The sequence below is a fragment of the Bombina bombina genome, chromosome 8, assembly GCF_027579735.1.
Source record: "Bombina bombina isolate aBomBom1 chromosome 8, aBomBom1.pri, whole genome shotgun sequence".
NCBI classification, from domain to species: domain Eukaryota; kingdom Metazoa; phylum Chordata; class Amphibia; order Anura; family Bombinatoridae; genus Bombina; species Bombina bombina.
Window position 1 is genome coordinate 344,585,418 of NC_069506.1, and position 17,699 is coordinate 344,603,116.

Consider the following 17,699-nt stretch of genomic DNA (forward strand, 5'->3'; position numbering starts at 1 on the left):
CTTACATAAATTATGTTTTCTTTCATGTAATTAGCAAGAGTCCATGAGCTAGTGACGTATGGGATAATGATTACCCAAGATGTGGATCTTTCCACGCAAGAGTCACTAGAGAGGGAGGGATAAAATAAAGACAGCCAATTCCTGCTGAAAAGAATCCACACCCAAAATAAAGTTTAATGAAAAAACATAAGCAGAAGATTCAAACTGAAACCGCTGCCTGAAGTACTTTTCTACCAAAAACTGCTTCAGAAGAAGAAAATACATCAAAATGGTAGAATTTAGTAAAAGTATGCAAAGAGGACCAAGTTGCTGCTTTGCAAATCTGATCAATCGAAGCTTCATTCCTAAACGCCCAGGAAGTAGAAACTGACCTAGTAGAATGAGCTGTAATCCTTTGAGGCAGAGTTTTACCCGACTCAACATAGGCATGATGAATTAAAGATTTCAACCAAGATGCCAAAGAAATGGCAGAAGCTTTCTGGCCTTTTCTAGAACCGGAAAAGATAACAAATAGACTAGAAGTCTTTCGGAAAGACTTAGTAGCTTCAACATAATATTTCAAATCTCTAACAACATCCAAAGAATGCAACGATTTCTCCTTAGAATTCTTAGGATTAGGACATAATGAAGGAACCACAATTTCTCTACTAATGTTGTTGGAATTCACAACTTTAGGTAAAAATTCAAAAGAAGTTCGCAACACCGCCTTATCCTGATGAAAAATCAGAAAAGGAGACTCACAAGAAAGAGCAGATAATTCAGAGACTCTTCTGGCAGAAGAGATTGCCAAAAGAAACAAAACTTTCCAAGAAAGAAATTTAATGTCCAATGAATGCATAGGTTCAAACGGAGGAGCTTGAAGAGCCCCCAGAACCAAATTCAAACTCCAAGGAGGAGAAATTGACTTAATGACAGGTTTTATACGAACCAAAGCTTGTACAAAACAATGAATATCAGGAAGATTAGCAATCTTTCTGTGAAAAAGAACAGAAAGAGCAGAGATTTGTCCTTTCAAAGAACTTGCGGATAAACCTTTATCTAAACCATCCTGTAGAAACTGTAAAATTCTCGGAATTCTAAAAGAATGCCAAGAAAAATGATGAGAAAGACACCAAGAAATATAAGTCTTCCAGACTCTATAATATATCTCTCTGGATACAGATTTACCAGCCTGTAACATAGTATTAATCACAGAGTCAGAGAAACCTCTTTGACCAAGAATCAAGCATTCAATCTCCATACCTTTAAATTTAAGGATTTGAGATCCTGATGGAAAAAAGGACCTTGCGACAGAAGGTCTGGTCGTAGCGGAAGAGTCCACGGATGGCAAGAGGCCATCCGGACAAGATCCGCATACCAAAACCTGTGAGGCCATGCCGGAGCTACCAGCATAACAAACGAGCATTCCTTCAGAATCTTGGAGATTACTCTTGGAAGAAGAACTAGAGGCGGAAAGATATAGGCAGGATGATATTTCCAAGGAAGTGATAATGCATCCACTGCTTCCGCCTGAGGATCCCGGGATCTGGACAGATACCTGGGAAGTTTCTTGTTTAGATGAGACGCCATCAGATCTATTTCTGGAAGCTCCCACATTTGAACAATCTGAAGAAATACCTCTGGGTGAAGAGACCATTCGCCCGGATGCAACGTTTGGCGACTGATATAATCCGCCTCCCAATTGTCTATACCTGGGATATGAACCGCAGAGATTAGACAGGAGCTGGATTCCGCCCAAACCAAAATTCGAGATACTTCTTTCATAGCCAGAGGACTGTGAGTCCCTCCTTGATGATTGATGTATGCCACAGTTGTGACATTGTCTGTCTGAAAACAAATGAACGATTCTCTCTTCAGAAGAGGCCAAGACTGAAGAGCTCTGAAAATTGCACGGAGTTCCAAAATATTGATCGGTAATCTCACCTCCTGAGATTCCCAAACTCCTTGTGCCGTCAGAGATCCCCACACAGCTCCCCAACCTGTGAGACTTGCATCTGTTGAAATTACAGTCCAGGTCGGAAGCACAAAAGAAGCCCCCTGAATTAAACGATGGTGATCTGTCCACCACGTTAGAGAGTGTCGTACAATCGGTTTTAAAGATATTAATTGAGATATCTTTGTGTAATCCTTGCACCATTGATTCAGCATACAGAGCTGAAGAGGTCGCATGTGAAAACGAGCAAAGGGGATCGCGTCTGATGCAGCAGTCATAAGACCTAGAATTTCCATGCATAAGGCTACCGAAGGCAATGATTGTGACTGAAGGTTTCGACAAGCTGAAATCAATTTTAGACGTCTCTTGTCTGTTAAAGACAGAGTCATGGACACTGAATCTATCTGGAAACCCAGAAAGGTTACCCTTGTCTGAGGAATCAATGAACTTTTTGGTGAATTGATCCTCCAACCATGATCTCGTATGAGATTCTGCTAAATGTAAAGACTGAGCAAGTACCAAGATATCGTCCAAATAAGGAAATACCACAATACCCTGTTCTCTGATTACAGACAGAAGGGCACCGAGAACCTTTGTAAAAATTCTTGGAGCTGTAGCTAGGCCAAACGGCAGAGCCACAAACTGGAAATGCTTGTCCAGAAAAGAGAATCTCAGGAACTGATAATGATCTGGATGAATCGGAATATGCAGATATGCATCCTGTAAATCTATTGTGGACATATAATGCCCTTGCTGAACAAAAGGCAAGATAGTCCTTACAGTTACCATTTTGAACGTTGGTATCCTTACATAACGATTCAATATTTTTAGATCCAGAACTGGTCTGAAGGAATTCTCCTTCTTTGGTACAATGAAGAGATTTGAATAAAACCCCATCCCCTGTTCCAGAACTGGAACCGGCATAATTACTCCAGCCAACTCTAGATCTGAAACACAATTCAGAAATGCTTGAGCTTTCACTGGATTTACTGGGATACGGGAAAGAAAAAATCTCTTTGCAGGAGGTCTCATCTTGAAACCAATTCTGTACCCTTCTGAAACAATGTTCTGAATCCAAAGATTGTGAACAGAATTGATCCAAATTTCTTTGAAAAAACGTAACCTGCCCCCTACCAGCTGAGCTGGAATGAGGGCCGCACCTTCATGTGGACTTAGAAGCTGGTTTTGCCTTTCTAGAAGGCTTGGATTTATTCCAGACTGGAGATGGTTTCCAAACTGAAACTGCTCCTGAGGATGAAGGATCAGGCTTTTGTTCTTTGTTGAAACGAAAGGAACGAAAACGATTATTAGCCCTGTTTTTACCCTTAGATTTTCTATCCTGTGGTAAAAAAGTTCCTTTCCCACCAGTAACAGTTGAGATAATAGAATCCAACTGAGAACCAAATAATTTGTTACCCTGGAAAGAAATGGAAAGTAGAGTTGATTTAGAAGCCATATCAGCATTCCAAGTTTTAAGCCATAAAGCTCTTCTAGCTAAAATAGCTAGAGACATAAACCTGACATCAACTCTGATAATATCAAAAATGGCATCACAGATAAAATTATTAGCATGTTGAAGAAGAATAATAATATTATGAGAATCATGATCTGTTACTTGTTGCGCTAAAGTTTCCAACCAAAAAGTTGAAGCTGCAGCAACATCAGCCAATGATATAGCAGGTCTAAGAAGATTACCTGAACACAGATAAGCTTTTCTTAGAAAGGATTCAATTTTCCTATCTAAAGGATCCTTAAACGAAGTACCATCTGACGTAGGAATAGTAGTACGTTTAGCAAGAGTAGAAATAGCCCCATCAACTCTAGGGATTTTGTCCCAAAATTCTAATCTGTCAGACGGCACAGGATATAATTGCTTAAAACGTTTAGAAGGAGTAAATGAATTACCCAATTTATCCCATTCTCTGGAAATTACTTCAGAAATAGCATTAGGAACAGGAAAAACTTCTGGAATAACCACAGGAGATTTAAAGACCTTATCTAAACGTTTAGAATTAGTATCAAGAGGACCAGAATCCTCGATTTCTAAAGCAATTAGTACTTCTTTAAGTAAAGAACGAATAAATTCCATTTTAAATAAATATGAAGATTTATCAGCATCAATCTCTGAGACAGAATCCTCTGAACCAGAAGAGTCATCAGAATCAGAATGATGATGTTCATTTAAAAATTCATCTGTAGAAAGAGAAGTTTTAAAAGATTTTTTATGTTTACTAGAAGGAGAAATAACAGACATAGCCTTCTTGATGGATTCAGAAACAAAATCTCTTATGTTATCAGGAACATTCTGCACCTTAGATGTTGAAGGAACTGCAACAGGCAATGGTACATTACTAAAGGAAATATTATCTGCATTAACAAGTTTGTCATGACAATTAATACAAACAACAGCCGGAGGAATAGCTACCAAAAGTTTACAGCAGATACACTTAGCTTTGGTAGTTCCAGCACTAGACAGCGATTTTCCTGAAGTATCTTCTGACTCAGATGCAACGTGAGACATCTTGCAATATGTAAGAGAAAAAACAACATATAAAGCAAAATTGATCAAATTCCTTAAATGACAGTTTCAGGAATGGGAAAAAATGCCAATAAACAAGCTTCTAGCAACCAGAAGCAAAGAAAAAATGAGACTGAAATAATGTGGAGACAAAAGCGACGCCCATATTTTTTAGCGCCAAATAAGACGCCCACATTATTTGGCGCCTAAATGCTTTTTGGCGCCAAAAATGACGCCACATCCGGAACGCCGACATTTTTGGCGCAAAAGGACGTCAAAAAATGACGCAACTTCCGGCGACACGTATGACGCCGGAAACAGAAAAGATTTTTTGCGCCAAAAAAGTCTGCGCCAAGAATGACGCAATAAAATGAAGCATTTTCAGCCCCCGCGAGCCTAACAGCCCACAGGGAAAAAGAGTCAAATTTTTTAAGGTAAGAAAAAATGATTGATTCAAATGCATTATCCCAAATATGAAACTGACTGTCTGAAAATAAGGAATGTTGAACATCCTGAGTCAAGGCAAATAAATGTTTGAATACATATATTTAGAACTTTATAAAAAAAGTGCCCAACCATAGCTTAGAGTGTCACAGAAAATAAGATTTACTTACCCCAGGACACTCATCTACATGTTTGTAGAAAGCCAAACCAGTACTGAAACGAAAATCAGCAGAGGTAATGGTATATAAATAAGAGTATATCGTCGATCTGAAAAGGGAGGTAAGAGATGAATCTCTACGACCGATAACAGAGAACCTATGAAATAGACCCCGTAGAAGGAGATCACTGCATTCAAAATAGGCAATACTCTCCTCACATCCCTCTGACATTCAGTGCACGCTGAGTGGAAAACCGGGCTCCAACTTGCTGCGGAGCGCATATCAACGTAGAATCTAGCACAAACTTACTTCACCACCTCCATAGGAGGCAAAGTTTGTAAAACTGATTTGTGGGTGTGGTGAGGGGTGTATTTATAGGCATTTTGAGGTTTGGGAAACTTTGCCCCTCCTGGTAGGAATGTATATCCCATACGTCACTAGCTCATGGACTCTTGCTAATTACATGAAAGAAATTACTGAACAGATCCTACCCCATTGTGCTATAAATTACTGAGCAGAACCTGCCCCACTGTGTTATACATTACTGAACAGAACCTGCCCCATTGTACTATAAATTACTGAACAAAACCTGCCCAATTGTACTATAAATTACTGAACAGAACCTGCCCCATTGTGCTAGAAATTACTGAACAGAACCAGCCCCACTGTGTTATACATTACTGAACAGAACCTGCCCCATTGTACTATAAATTACTGAACAGAACCTGCCCAATTGTACTATAAATTACTGAACAGATCCTACCCCATTGTGCTATAAATTACTGAGCAGAACCTGCCCCACTGTGCTATAAATTACTGAACAGAACCTGCCCCACTGTGCAATAAATTACTGAACAGAACCTGTCCCATTGTGCTATAAATTACTGAACAGAATCTGTCCCATTGTGCTATAAATTACTGAACAGAACCTGTCCCATTGTGATATTAGTTACTGAACAGAACCTGCCCCATTGTACTATAAATTACTGAACAGAACCTGCCCCATTGTGCTATAAATTACTAAGCAGAACCTGTCCCATTGTGATATTAGTTACTGAACAGAACCTGCCCCATTGTGCTATAAATTACTGAACAGATCCTACCCCATTGTGCTATAAATTACTGAACAGAACCTGCCCCAGTGTGCTATAAATTACTGAACAGAACCTGCCCCATTGCACTATAAATTACTGAACAGAACCTGTCCCATTGTACTATAAATTACTGAACAGATCCTACCCCATTGTGCTATAAATTACTGAACAGAACCTGTCCCATTGTGCTATAAATTACTGAACAGAACCTGCCCCATTGTGCTATAAATTGCTGAACAGATCCTACCCCATTGTGCTATAAATTACTGAGCAGAACCTGCCCCATTGTGCTATAAATTACTGAACAGAACCTGCCCCATTGTGCTATAAATTACTGAACAGAACCTGCCTCATTGTGCTATAAATTACTGAACAAAACCTGCCCCATTGTGTTATTAATTACTGAACAGAACCTGCCCCATTGTGCTATAAAATACTGAGCAGAACCTGCCCCATTGTGCTATAAATTACTGAGCAGAACCTGCCCCATTGTGCTATAAATTACTGAACGGAACCTACCCCATTGTGTTATTAATTACTGAACAGAACCTGCCCCATTGTGCTATAAATTACTGAACAGAACCTGCCCCATTGTACTATAAATTACTGAACAGAACCTGCCCAATTGTAATATAAATTACTGAACAGAACCTGCCCCACTGTGTTATACATTACTGAACAGAACCTGCCCCACTGTGCTATAAATTACTGAACAGAACCTGTCACATTGTACTATAAATTACTGAACAGAACCTGTCCCATTGTGCTATAAATTACTGAGCAGAACATGCCCCATTGTGCTATAAATTACTGAACAGAACCTGCCCCATTGTGCTATAAATTACTGAGCAGAACCTGCCCCATTGTACTATAAATTACTGAACAGAACCCGCCCCACTGTGTTATACATTACTGAGCAGAACCTTTCACATTGTGCTATACATTACTGAACAAAACCTGCCCCATTGTGCTATAAATTACTGAGCAGAACCTTTCACATTGTGCTATACATTACTGAACAAAACCTGCCCCATTGTGCTATAAATTACTGAGCAGAACCTGCCCAATTGTAATATAAATTACTGAACAGAACCTGCCCCATTGTGCTATAAATTACTGAACAGAACCAGCCCCACTGTGCTATACATTACTGAACAGAACCTGCCCCATTGTGCTATAAATTACTGAACAGAACCTGTCACATTGTACTATAAATTACTGAACAGAACCTGTCACATTGTACTATAAATTACTGAACAGAACCGGTCCCATTGTGCTATAAATTACTGAGCAGAACATGCCCCATTGTGCTATAAATTACTGAACAGAACCTGACCCATTGTGCTATAAATTACTGAGCAGAACCTGCCCCATTGTACTATAAATTACTGAACAGAACCTGCCCCACTGTGTTATACATTACTGAGCAGAACCTTTCACATTGTGCTATACATTGCTGAACAAAACCTGCCCCATTGTGCTATAAATTACAGAGCAGAACCTTTTACATTGTGCTATACATTACTGAACAAAACCTGCCCCATTGTGCTATAAATTACTCAGCAGAACCTGCCCCATTGTACTATAAATTACTGAACAGAACCTGCCCCATTGTGCTATAAATTACTGAACAAAACGTGCCCCATTGTACTATAAATTACTGAACAGAACCTGCCCCATTGTGCTATAAATTACTGAGCAGAACCTGCCCCATTGTGCTATAAATTACTGAACAGAACCTGCCCCACTGTGCTATAAATTACTGAGCAGAACCTGTCACATTGTGCTATAAATTACTGAAAAAAACCTGCCCCATTGTGCTATAAATTACTGAACAGAACCTGCCCCATTGTGCTGTAAATTACTGAACAGAACCTGCCCCATTGTGCTATAAATTACTGAACAGAACCAGCCCCACTGTGCTATACATTACTGAACAGAACCTGCCCCACTGTGCTATAAATTACTGAACAGAACCTGTCACATTGTACTATAAATTACTGAACAGAACCTGTCACATTGTACTATAAATTACTGAACAGAACCGGTCCCATTGTGCTATAAATTACTGAGCAGAACATGCCCCATTGTGCTATAAATTACTGAACAGAACCTGCCCCATTGTGCTATAAATTACTGAGCAGAACCTGCCCCATTGTACTATAAATTACTGAACAGAACCTGCCCCACTGTGTTATACATTACTGAGCAGAACCTTTCACATTGTGCTATACATTGCTGAACAAAACCTGCCCCATTGTGCTATAAATTACGGAGCAGAACCTTTTACATTGTGCTATACATTACTGAACAAAACCTGCCCCATTGTGCTATAAATTACTCAGCAGAACCTGCCCCATTGTACTATAAATTACTGAACAGAACCTGCCCCATTGTGCTATAAATTACTGAACAAAACCTGCCCCATTGTGCTATAAATTACTGAACAGAACCTGCCCCATTGTACTATAAATTACTGAACAGAACCTGTCACATTGTGCTTTAAATTACTGAACAGAACCTGCCCCACTGTGCTATAAATTACTGAACAGAACCTGCCCCATTGTACTATAAATTACTGAACAGAACCTGCCCCACTGTGCTATAAATTACTGAACAGAACCTGTCACATTGTGCTATAAATTACTGAACAGAACCTGCCCCACTGTGCTATAAATTACTGAACAGAACCTGCCCCATTGTACTATAAATTACTGAACAGAACCTGCCCCATTGTGCTATAAATTACTGAGCAGAACCTGCCCCATTGTGCTATAAATTACTGAACAGAACCTGCCCCACTGTGCTATAAATTACTGAGCAGAACCTGTCACATTGTGCTATAAATTACTGAAAAAAACCTGCCCCATTGTGCTATAAATTACTGAACAGAACCTGCCCCATTGTGCTGTAAATTACTGAACAGAACCTGCCCCATTGTGCTATAAATTACTGAACAGAACCTGCCCCATTGTGCTATAAATTACTGATCAGAACCTGCCCCATTGTACTATAAATTACTGAACAGAACCTGCCCCATTGTGCTATACATTACTGAACAAAACCTGCCCCATTGTGATATTAGTTACTGAACATAACCTACCCCGTTGTGCTATAAATTACTGAACAGAACCTGCCCCATTTTGCTATTAATTTCTGAACAAAACCTGCCCCATTGTGCTATAAATTACTAAACAGAACCTGCCCCATTGTGTTTTAAATTACTGAACAGAACCTGTCCCGTTGTGCTATAAATTACTGAACAGAACCTGCCCCATTTTGCTATTGATTACTGAACAGAACCTGCCCCATTTTGCTATTAATTACTGAACAGAACCTGTCACATTGTGTTATACATTACTGAACAAAACCCGCCCCATTGTGCTATAAATTACTGAACAGAACCTGCCCCATTGTGCTATAAATTACTGAACAGAACCTGCCCCATTGTGCTATAAATTACTGAACAGAACCTGCCCCATTTTGCTATTAATTACTGAACAGAATCTGTCACATTGTACTATAAATTACTGAACAGAACCTTTCACATTGTGCTATAAATTACTGATCAGAACCTGCCCCATTGTGCTATAAATTACTGAACAGAACCTGCCCCATTGTGCAATAAATTACTGAACAGAACCTGCCCCATTGTGCTATTAATTACTGAACAGAACCTGCCCCATTTTGCTATTAATTACTGAACAGAACCTGTCACATTGTACTATAAATTACTGAACAGAACCTGCCCCATTGTGCTATTAATTACTGAACAGAACCTGCCCTATTTTGCTCTTAATTACTGAACAGAACCTTTCACATTGTGCTATAAATTACTGAACAGAACCTGCCCCATTGTACTATAAATTACTGATCAGAACCTGTCACATGTAACAAGCAGAACTTGCCCCCAATGTTATTACATAAAAGAATTTGGTCCTTATTTTGTTTTGTTTTTTAGCTGAACTGCACATTCACTGAACACAACCCCTGTCTTTCTTTATTATAGAGCTCCAAATGCAATCTTGAATTATTTCTAAAAGCAACCTGTGTTAGAGGACAAACTCCCAGTGAGATTTGTTTTTAACTGAGAAGACCCTGCAATCATTTTTCTTAAACAATAAATGTTACAGAAACTGCTTCAAGATTTCTTTTTTTCTCCTCAACCCTGAGCCCTCTGCCATCATTTTACTGAGCATAACTTGCTGTCTTATTAACAAATGATAGAGCTTAGCTGTCAATTTCCTATTCACTTGTGTAAGCCATTACATCCACACTGCACGTTTTCCAAACAGTGGGCTTGATTACAAGTGGTGTGCTATTGTTAGTGCAAGATGCAATAAGCAATATCGCGAACACGCTAACTTACGCACATTTTACAAGTTGAAAGTGAACTGTTGCGCACAAGCAAAAACATAAGAACATTAAAATAAAATATTACACTCAAATAAATACACTTTCTAATAAAAAAATATTACATATAAATATTTTTTTTTATTAAAGTGATGGCAAACTTTAGCTAATGAAATTCCATATAAGTAATCTTTGCCATTAAAAAAATATATGTTTACCTTATTTTTTTTTAAAAACTATCTGTGATAAGGGATAAATTTGTGCCTATAATAATGCTCCTATTACAATATTATGCCTCCCACTGGGATGAACTCTTTTTTTTTTATGACAATTTCAATGAACATCCAATCAGTGTGTGTGTCATATGATACTCTTGAAGTCCAGCCCTTTGAAAGCCCTTAGGAAGCCCTTAGGACGCCTATGTAGAGAGTGTTTGGAACCGCTCTCTATGTCACTCACAGCCCTCTAAAAGAGAAATAAATGAAGGGGGTGCTTTTTAAATGCAATAGAAAAAGCAGTGTCAAGTATGCAATGCCTGTGTAAGTGTACATTTACGTATGTTTGCGTCTGTGTCTCCCGTTGTGATATATAGAGTTGTCATGTAAATTTATCAGAAAGTGCATTTTATGGTACATCTCCATATCAAAGAACACAGCAAAAATTATTGTAGCACAAAATACATTGTATATGAAGTTCTTAATGCAGGAAAATATCTGAATGTGTCAATAAGGATATTAACTTTTTTTTTACTGTACAGTGTAAACTTTTAAATACTAGGTTTAATAAATGCATACAAAATAGTGGCTTTTCATATACAGGAAGGTAGTTTTTTTAGAATGAAATGTTCTATAAACTTAACAAGCAACATTTCACATAGCTATATTTTAATTACAACATTTTAAATGACATTTTGAGTCACACGTTTTAGTTGTGACATTTAAAAAGGATACACCAGGAATATCCCCTGTATAAATTAGTATATTTTTTTATAGATGCTACAAATAATTATTTTGTGCTTATTTACAGACTTTTTTTTTGTAAACATAAATCTGTTGCACTAAACATAAAAAAGACCCTGAAAATAACTAGCAGAGGCCAATATTGCACATAAAACGCTCAAGGAAAACACAGATTAAAGTGATGGTAAACTCTCCCCTTATAATCAGATGCGGAATGTTAGTGATATTTTAGATGTTTCATCAGTTGTAATAAAGATGCGCTATAACTTACTTTTTAATAAAGATATGAAATTCAAATAATGGTCTGAACTGTTCTCCAATCAGCGCTCTCCCCATATGGCTCTTTTGTTGTAGCTAGAGCGCTGACTGAACAACAATTGAAACCTTTAGCTCACAGAAAAATTGACTTTTAAAGAGGGCGGCGGAGCACGAGGAACTTGAATTTCAAAACGGACATTAAATGTATAACACATATTAACTATTGAGCACTATATTAAAAATAAATTGTTTAGAACTATTTACCACACTTCTACAAGGTTTTGCAAATGAAGAGCAGTTTAGGGATACACCCGATGAAAAGCTGGGTGGAATCCATACTTAAATGTAAATGAGCCTGTGCTCTGAGATAACCAATTACTTTGTTTTTTATTAAAGTGTCAGTTAAATGTTACCATACATAAGTATGATGGAGACAGTCCAGGTTCTCCTGGAAGTATGCCAAGCACAAATTTTAGAGGATCAGTATTTTACAGCAAAATAATTAATTTATGTTACAATGTTGTTTAATTTTCCTTAATTAAATCTGAAAAGAGCAAAAACAAAAAGGGCAACCGCAACCCAAACGTAAAAGTATTTGTTGTGAACTACAACTAAAAGAAAACTAACACTCTCGAGAAGAAAAAATAACAAAACATTGAGGGCGAGATGTCATATACGACGCAGGCATCAGCGCAACTGCTTAAACCCGCGCCGCCCGTAATTTCACCTTGCACATTGGGGTATTACATAAACCCCGCCTGCAGTTTATAAAGTGCCAAAAGTCCGATAAACTAGCGATGTCCAGAAATGAGGGTAAATACAAATTTCTGGAGTTGCCAGTGACTTACAGCCCTTTAGAAACTGCGGGCGCCTAAGAAAATAAAAAAATGTCAAATCTCCCATAAAAATCTAACCTTCCTCCCAAAAATAAACCCGACACATAAAACCCCTATATCCGCCATCAAACCCACATCTGAGCTAATAATACAAGTATTAACCCCTTAGCCGACAACCCCCCACAACGCAATATAACTAAACTATTAACCCCTAATCCGCCATTCACACACATCACAATCTACCTAATAAAAGTATTAACCCCTAAATCCACCAACCCCAACATCACAAGCTACCTAATAAATGTATTAACCCCTAATCCGCCATTAACCCACAACATAATAATCCTAATAAATCTATTAACCCCTAATCCGCCAAACCACAATGCAAATAACAAATTAAATTACTAAACCCCCTAAACCTAACACCCCCTAAATTAACCCCAATTACTTAAATTAATAAATACTAAGTTACAATTAAAATAAAAAAGCTAACATTACTTAAAAATAAAAAACCTAAATTGAAATTAATCTAAGATTACAAAAAAATAAAAAAAGTCTAACATTACATAAAATAATAAACAAACAAGAAAATAGAGAGATGCACTCAACTGAGACAGAACAAAAGCTAGAAAAGCTTCCGTGCTTGTCCACAAGGCCAGTGCCACTCAGGGTGCAGTCTCTTTTAGCACACTATGCCTTTTCACAGAGAAAAAATATCCTGTAGCATATCAGTCTGACCCTGCCCAATGACAGTCCAGCACCGAAATACCAGGCAACTCTTCTCTGAACAAGAGAAACAACAAACCCCAGACGTACGTTTTGGCCTCCCTTGGGCCTCGTCAGGGAGGTGCGGTTGCATATCTCTAGGGCATGTGTGCAAGGAGAAACAACAAACCCCAGACGTACGTTTCGGCCTCCCTTGGGCCTCGTCAGGGAGGTGCAGTTGCATATCTCTAGGGCATGTGTGCAAGGAGAAACAACAAACCCCAGACGTACGTTTCGGCCTCCCTTGGGCCTCGTCAGGGAGGTGCAGTTGCATATCTCTAGGGCATGTGTGCAAGGAGAAACAACAAACCCCAGACGTACGTTTCGGCCTCCCTTGGGCCTCGTCAGGGAGGTGCAGTTGCATGTTTCTAGGGCATGTGTGCAAGGAGAAACAACAAACCCCAGACGTACGTTTCGGCCTCCCTTGGGCCTCGTCAGGGAGGTGCAGTTGCATATCTCTAGGGCATGTGTGCAAGGAGAAACAACAAACCCCAGACGTACGTTTCGGCCTCCCTTGGGCCTCGTCAGGGAGGTGCAGTTGCATATCTCTAGGGCATGTGTGCAAGGAGAAACAACAAACCCCAGACGTACGTTTTGGCCTCCCTTGGGCCTCGTCAGGGAGGTGCAGTTGCATATCTCTAGGGCATGTGTGCAAGGAGAAACAACAAACCCCAGACGTACGTTTCGGCCTCCCTTGGGCCTCGTCAGGGAGGTGCGGTTGCATATCTCTAGGGCATGTGTGCAAGGAGAAACAACAAACCCCAGACGTACGTTTTGGCCTCCCTTGGGCCTCGTCAGGGAGGTGCAGTTGCATATCTCTAGGGCATGTGTGCAAGGAGAAACAACAAACCCCAGACGTACGTTTCGGCCTCCCTTGGGCCTCGTCAGGGAGGTGCAGTTGCATATCTCTAGGGCATGTGTGCAAGGAGAAACAACAAACCCCAGACGTACGTTTTGGCCTCCCTTGGGCCTCGTCAGGGAGGTGCAGTTGCATATCTCTAGGGCATGTGTGCAAGGAGAAACAACAAACCCCAGACGTACATTTCGGCCTCCCTTGGGCCTCGTCAGGGAGGTGCGGTTGCATATCTCTAGGGCATGTGTGCAAGGAGAAACAACAAACCCCAGACGTACGTTTAGGCCTCCCTTGGGCCTCGTCAGGGAGGTGCAGTTGCATATCTCTAGGGCATGTGTGCAAGGAGAAACAACAAACCCCAGACGTACGTTATGGCCTCCCTTGGGCCTCGTCAGGGAGGTGCAGTTGCATATCTCTAGGGCATGTGTGCAAGGAGAAACAACAAACCCCAGACGTACGTTTTGGCCTCCCTTGGGCCTCGTCAGGGAGGTGCAGTTGCATATCTCTAGGGCATGTGTGCAAGGAGAAACAACAAACCCCAGACGTACGTTTTGGCCTCCCTTGGGCCTCGTCAGGGAGGTGCAGTTGCATATCTCTAGGGCATGTGTGCAAGGAGAAACAACAAACCCCAGACGTACGTTTAGGCCTCCCTTGGGCCTCGTCAGGGAGGTGCAGTTGCATATCTCTAGGGCATGTGTGCAAGGAGAAACAACAAACCCCAGACGTACGTTTTGGCCTCCCTTGGGCCTCGTCAGGGAGGTGCAGTTGCATATCTCTAGGGCATGTGTGCAAGGAGAAACAATAAACCCCAAACGTACGTTTCGGCCTCCCTTGGGCATCGTCAGGGAGGTGCAGTTGCATATCTCTAGGGCATGTGTGCAAGGAGAAACAACAAACCCCAGACGTACGTTTCGGCCTCCCTTGGGCCTCGTCAGGGAGGTGCAGTTGCATATCTCTAGGGCATGTGTGCAAGGAGAAACAATAAACCCCAGACGTACGTTTTGGCCTCCCTTGGGCCTCGTCAGGGAGGTGCAGTTGCATATCTCTAGGGCATGTGTGCAAGGAGAAACAACAAACCCCAGACGTACGTTTTGGCCTCCCTTGGGCCTCATCAGGGAGGTGCAGTTGCATATCTCTAGGGCATGTGTGCAAGGAGAAACAACAAACCCCAGACGTACGTTTCGGCCTCCCTTGGGCCTCGTCAGGGAGGTGCAGTTGCATATCTCTAGGGCATGTGTGCAAGGAGAAACAACAAACCCCAGACGTACGTTTTGGCCTCCCTTGGGCCTCGTCAGGGAGGTGCAGTTGCATATCTCTAGGGCATGTGTGCAAGGAGAAACAACAAACCCCAGACGTACGTTTCGGCCTCCCTTGGGCCTCGTCAGGGAGGTGCAGTTGCATATCTCTAGGGCATGTGTGCAAGGAGAAACAACAAACCCCAGACGTACGTTTCGGCCTCCCTTGGGCCTCGTCAGGGAGGTGCAGTTGCATATCTCTAGGGCATGTGTGCAAGGAGAAACAACAAACCCCAGACGTACGTTTCGGCCTCCCTTGGGCCTCGTCAGGGAGGTGCAGTTGCATATCTCTAGGGCATGTGTGCAAGGAGAAACAACAAACCCCAGACGTATGTTTCGGCCTCCCTTGGGCCTCGTCAGGGAGGTGCAGTTGCATATCTCTAGGGCATGTGTGCAAGGAGAAACAACAAACCCCAGACGTACGTTTAGGCCTCCCTTGGGCCTCGTCAGGGAGGTGCAGTTGCATATCTCTAGGGCATGTGTGCAAGGAGAAACAACAAACCCCAGACGTACGTTTCGGCCTCCCTTGGGCCTCGTCAGGGAGGTGCGGTTGCATATCTCTAGGGCATGTGTGCAAGGAGAAGCAACAAACCCCAGACGTACGTTTTGGCCTCCCTTGGGCCTCGTCAGGGAGGTGCAGTTGCATATCTCTAGGGCATGTGTGCAAGGAGAAACAACAAACCCCAGACGTACGTTTCGGCCTCCCTTGGGCCTCGTCAGGGAGGTGCAGTTGCATATCTCTAGGGCATGTGTGCAAGGAGAAACAACAAACCCCAGACGTACGTTTTGGCCTCCCTTGGGCCTCGTCAGGGAGGTGCGGTTGCATATCTCTAGGGCATGTGTGCAAGGAGAAACAACAAACCCCAGACGTACGTTTCGGCCTCCCTTGGGCCTCGTCAGGGAGGTGCGGTTGCATATCTCTAGGGCATGTGTGCAAGGAGAAACAACAAACCCCAGACGTACGTTTAGGCCTCCCTTGGGCCTCGTCAGGGAGGTGCAGTTGCATATCTCTAGGGCATGTGTGCAAGGAGAAACAACAAACCCCAGACGTACGTTATGGCCTCCCTTGGGCCTCGTCAGGGAGGTGCAGTTGCATATCTCTAGGGCATGTGTGCAAGGAGAAACAACAAACCCCAGACGTACGTTTTGGCCTCCCTTGGGCCTCGTCAGGGAGGTGCAGTTGCATATCTCTAGGGCATGTGTGCAAGGAGAAACAACAAACCCCAGACGTACGTTTTGGCCTCCCTTGGGCCTCGTCAGGGAGGTGCAGTTGCATATCTCTAGGGCATGTGTGCAAGGAGAAACAACAAACCCCAGACGTACGTTTAGGCCTCCCTTGGGCCTCGTCAGGGAGGTGCAGTTGCATATCTCTAGGGCATGTGTGCAAGGAGAAACAACAAACCCCAGACGTACGTTTTGGCCTCCCTTGGGCCTCGTCAGGGAGGTGCAGTTGCATATCTCTAGGGCATGTGTGCAAGGAGAAACAATAAACCCCAAACGTACGTTTCGGCCTCCCTTGGGCATCGTCAGGGAGGTGCAGTTGCATATCTCTAGGGCATGTGTGCAAGGAGAAACAACAAACCCCAGACGTACGTTTCGGCCTCCCTTGGGCCTCGTCAGGGAGGTGCAGTTGCATATCTCTAGGGCATGTGTGCAAGGAGAAACAACAAACCCCAGACGTACGTTTCGGCCTCCCTTGGGCCTCGTCAGGGAGGTGCAGTTGCATATCTCTAGGGCATGTGTGCAAGGAGAAACAACAAACCCCAGACGTACGTTTCGGCCTCCCTTGGGCCTCGTCAGGGAGGTGCAGTTGCATATCTCTAGGGCATGTGTGCAAGGAGAAACAACAAACCCCAGACGTACGTTTTGGCCTCCCTTGGGCCTCGTCAGGGAGGTGCAGTTGCATATCTCTAGGGCATGTGTGCAAGGAGAAACAACAAACCCCAAACGTCCTTTTAGACCTCATCAGCCGAAACGATCGTCTGGGGTTGTTGTTTCTCTTGTTCAGAGAAGAGTTGCCTGGTATTTCGGCACTGAGCTGTCATTGGGCAGGGTCAGACTGATATGCTACAGGATATTTTTTCTCTGTGAAGGGGCATAGTGTGCTAAAAGAATGTGCACCCTGAGTTGCAATAAAAATGAACAGGTACAGAAGTTATTCTAGCTTTTGTTCTATCTCAGGAGTGCTATACTCTCTCTTCTAATAAAATAATAAACCAAATTATCAAAAATA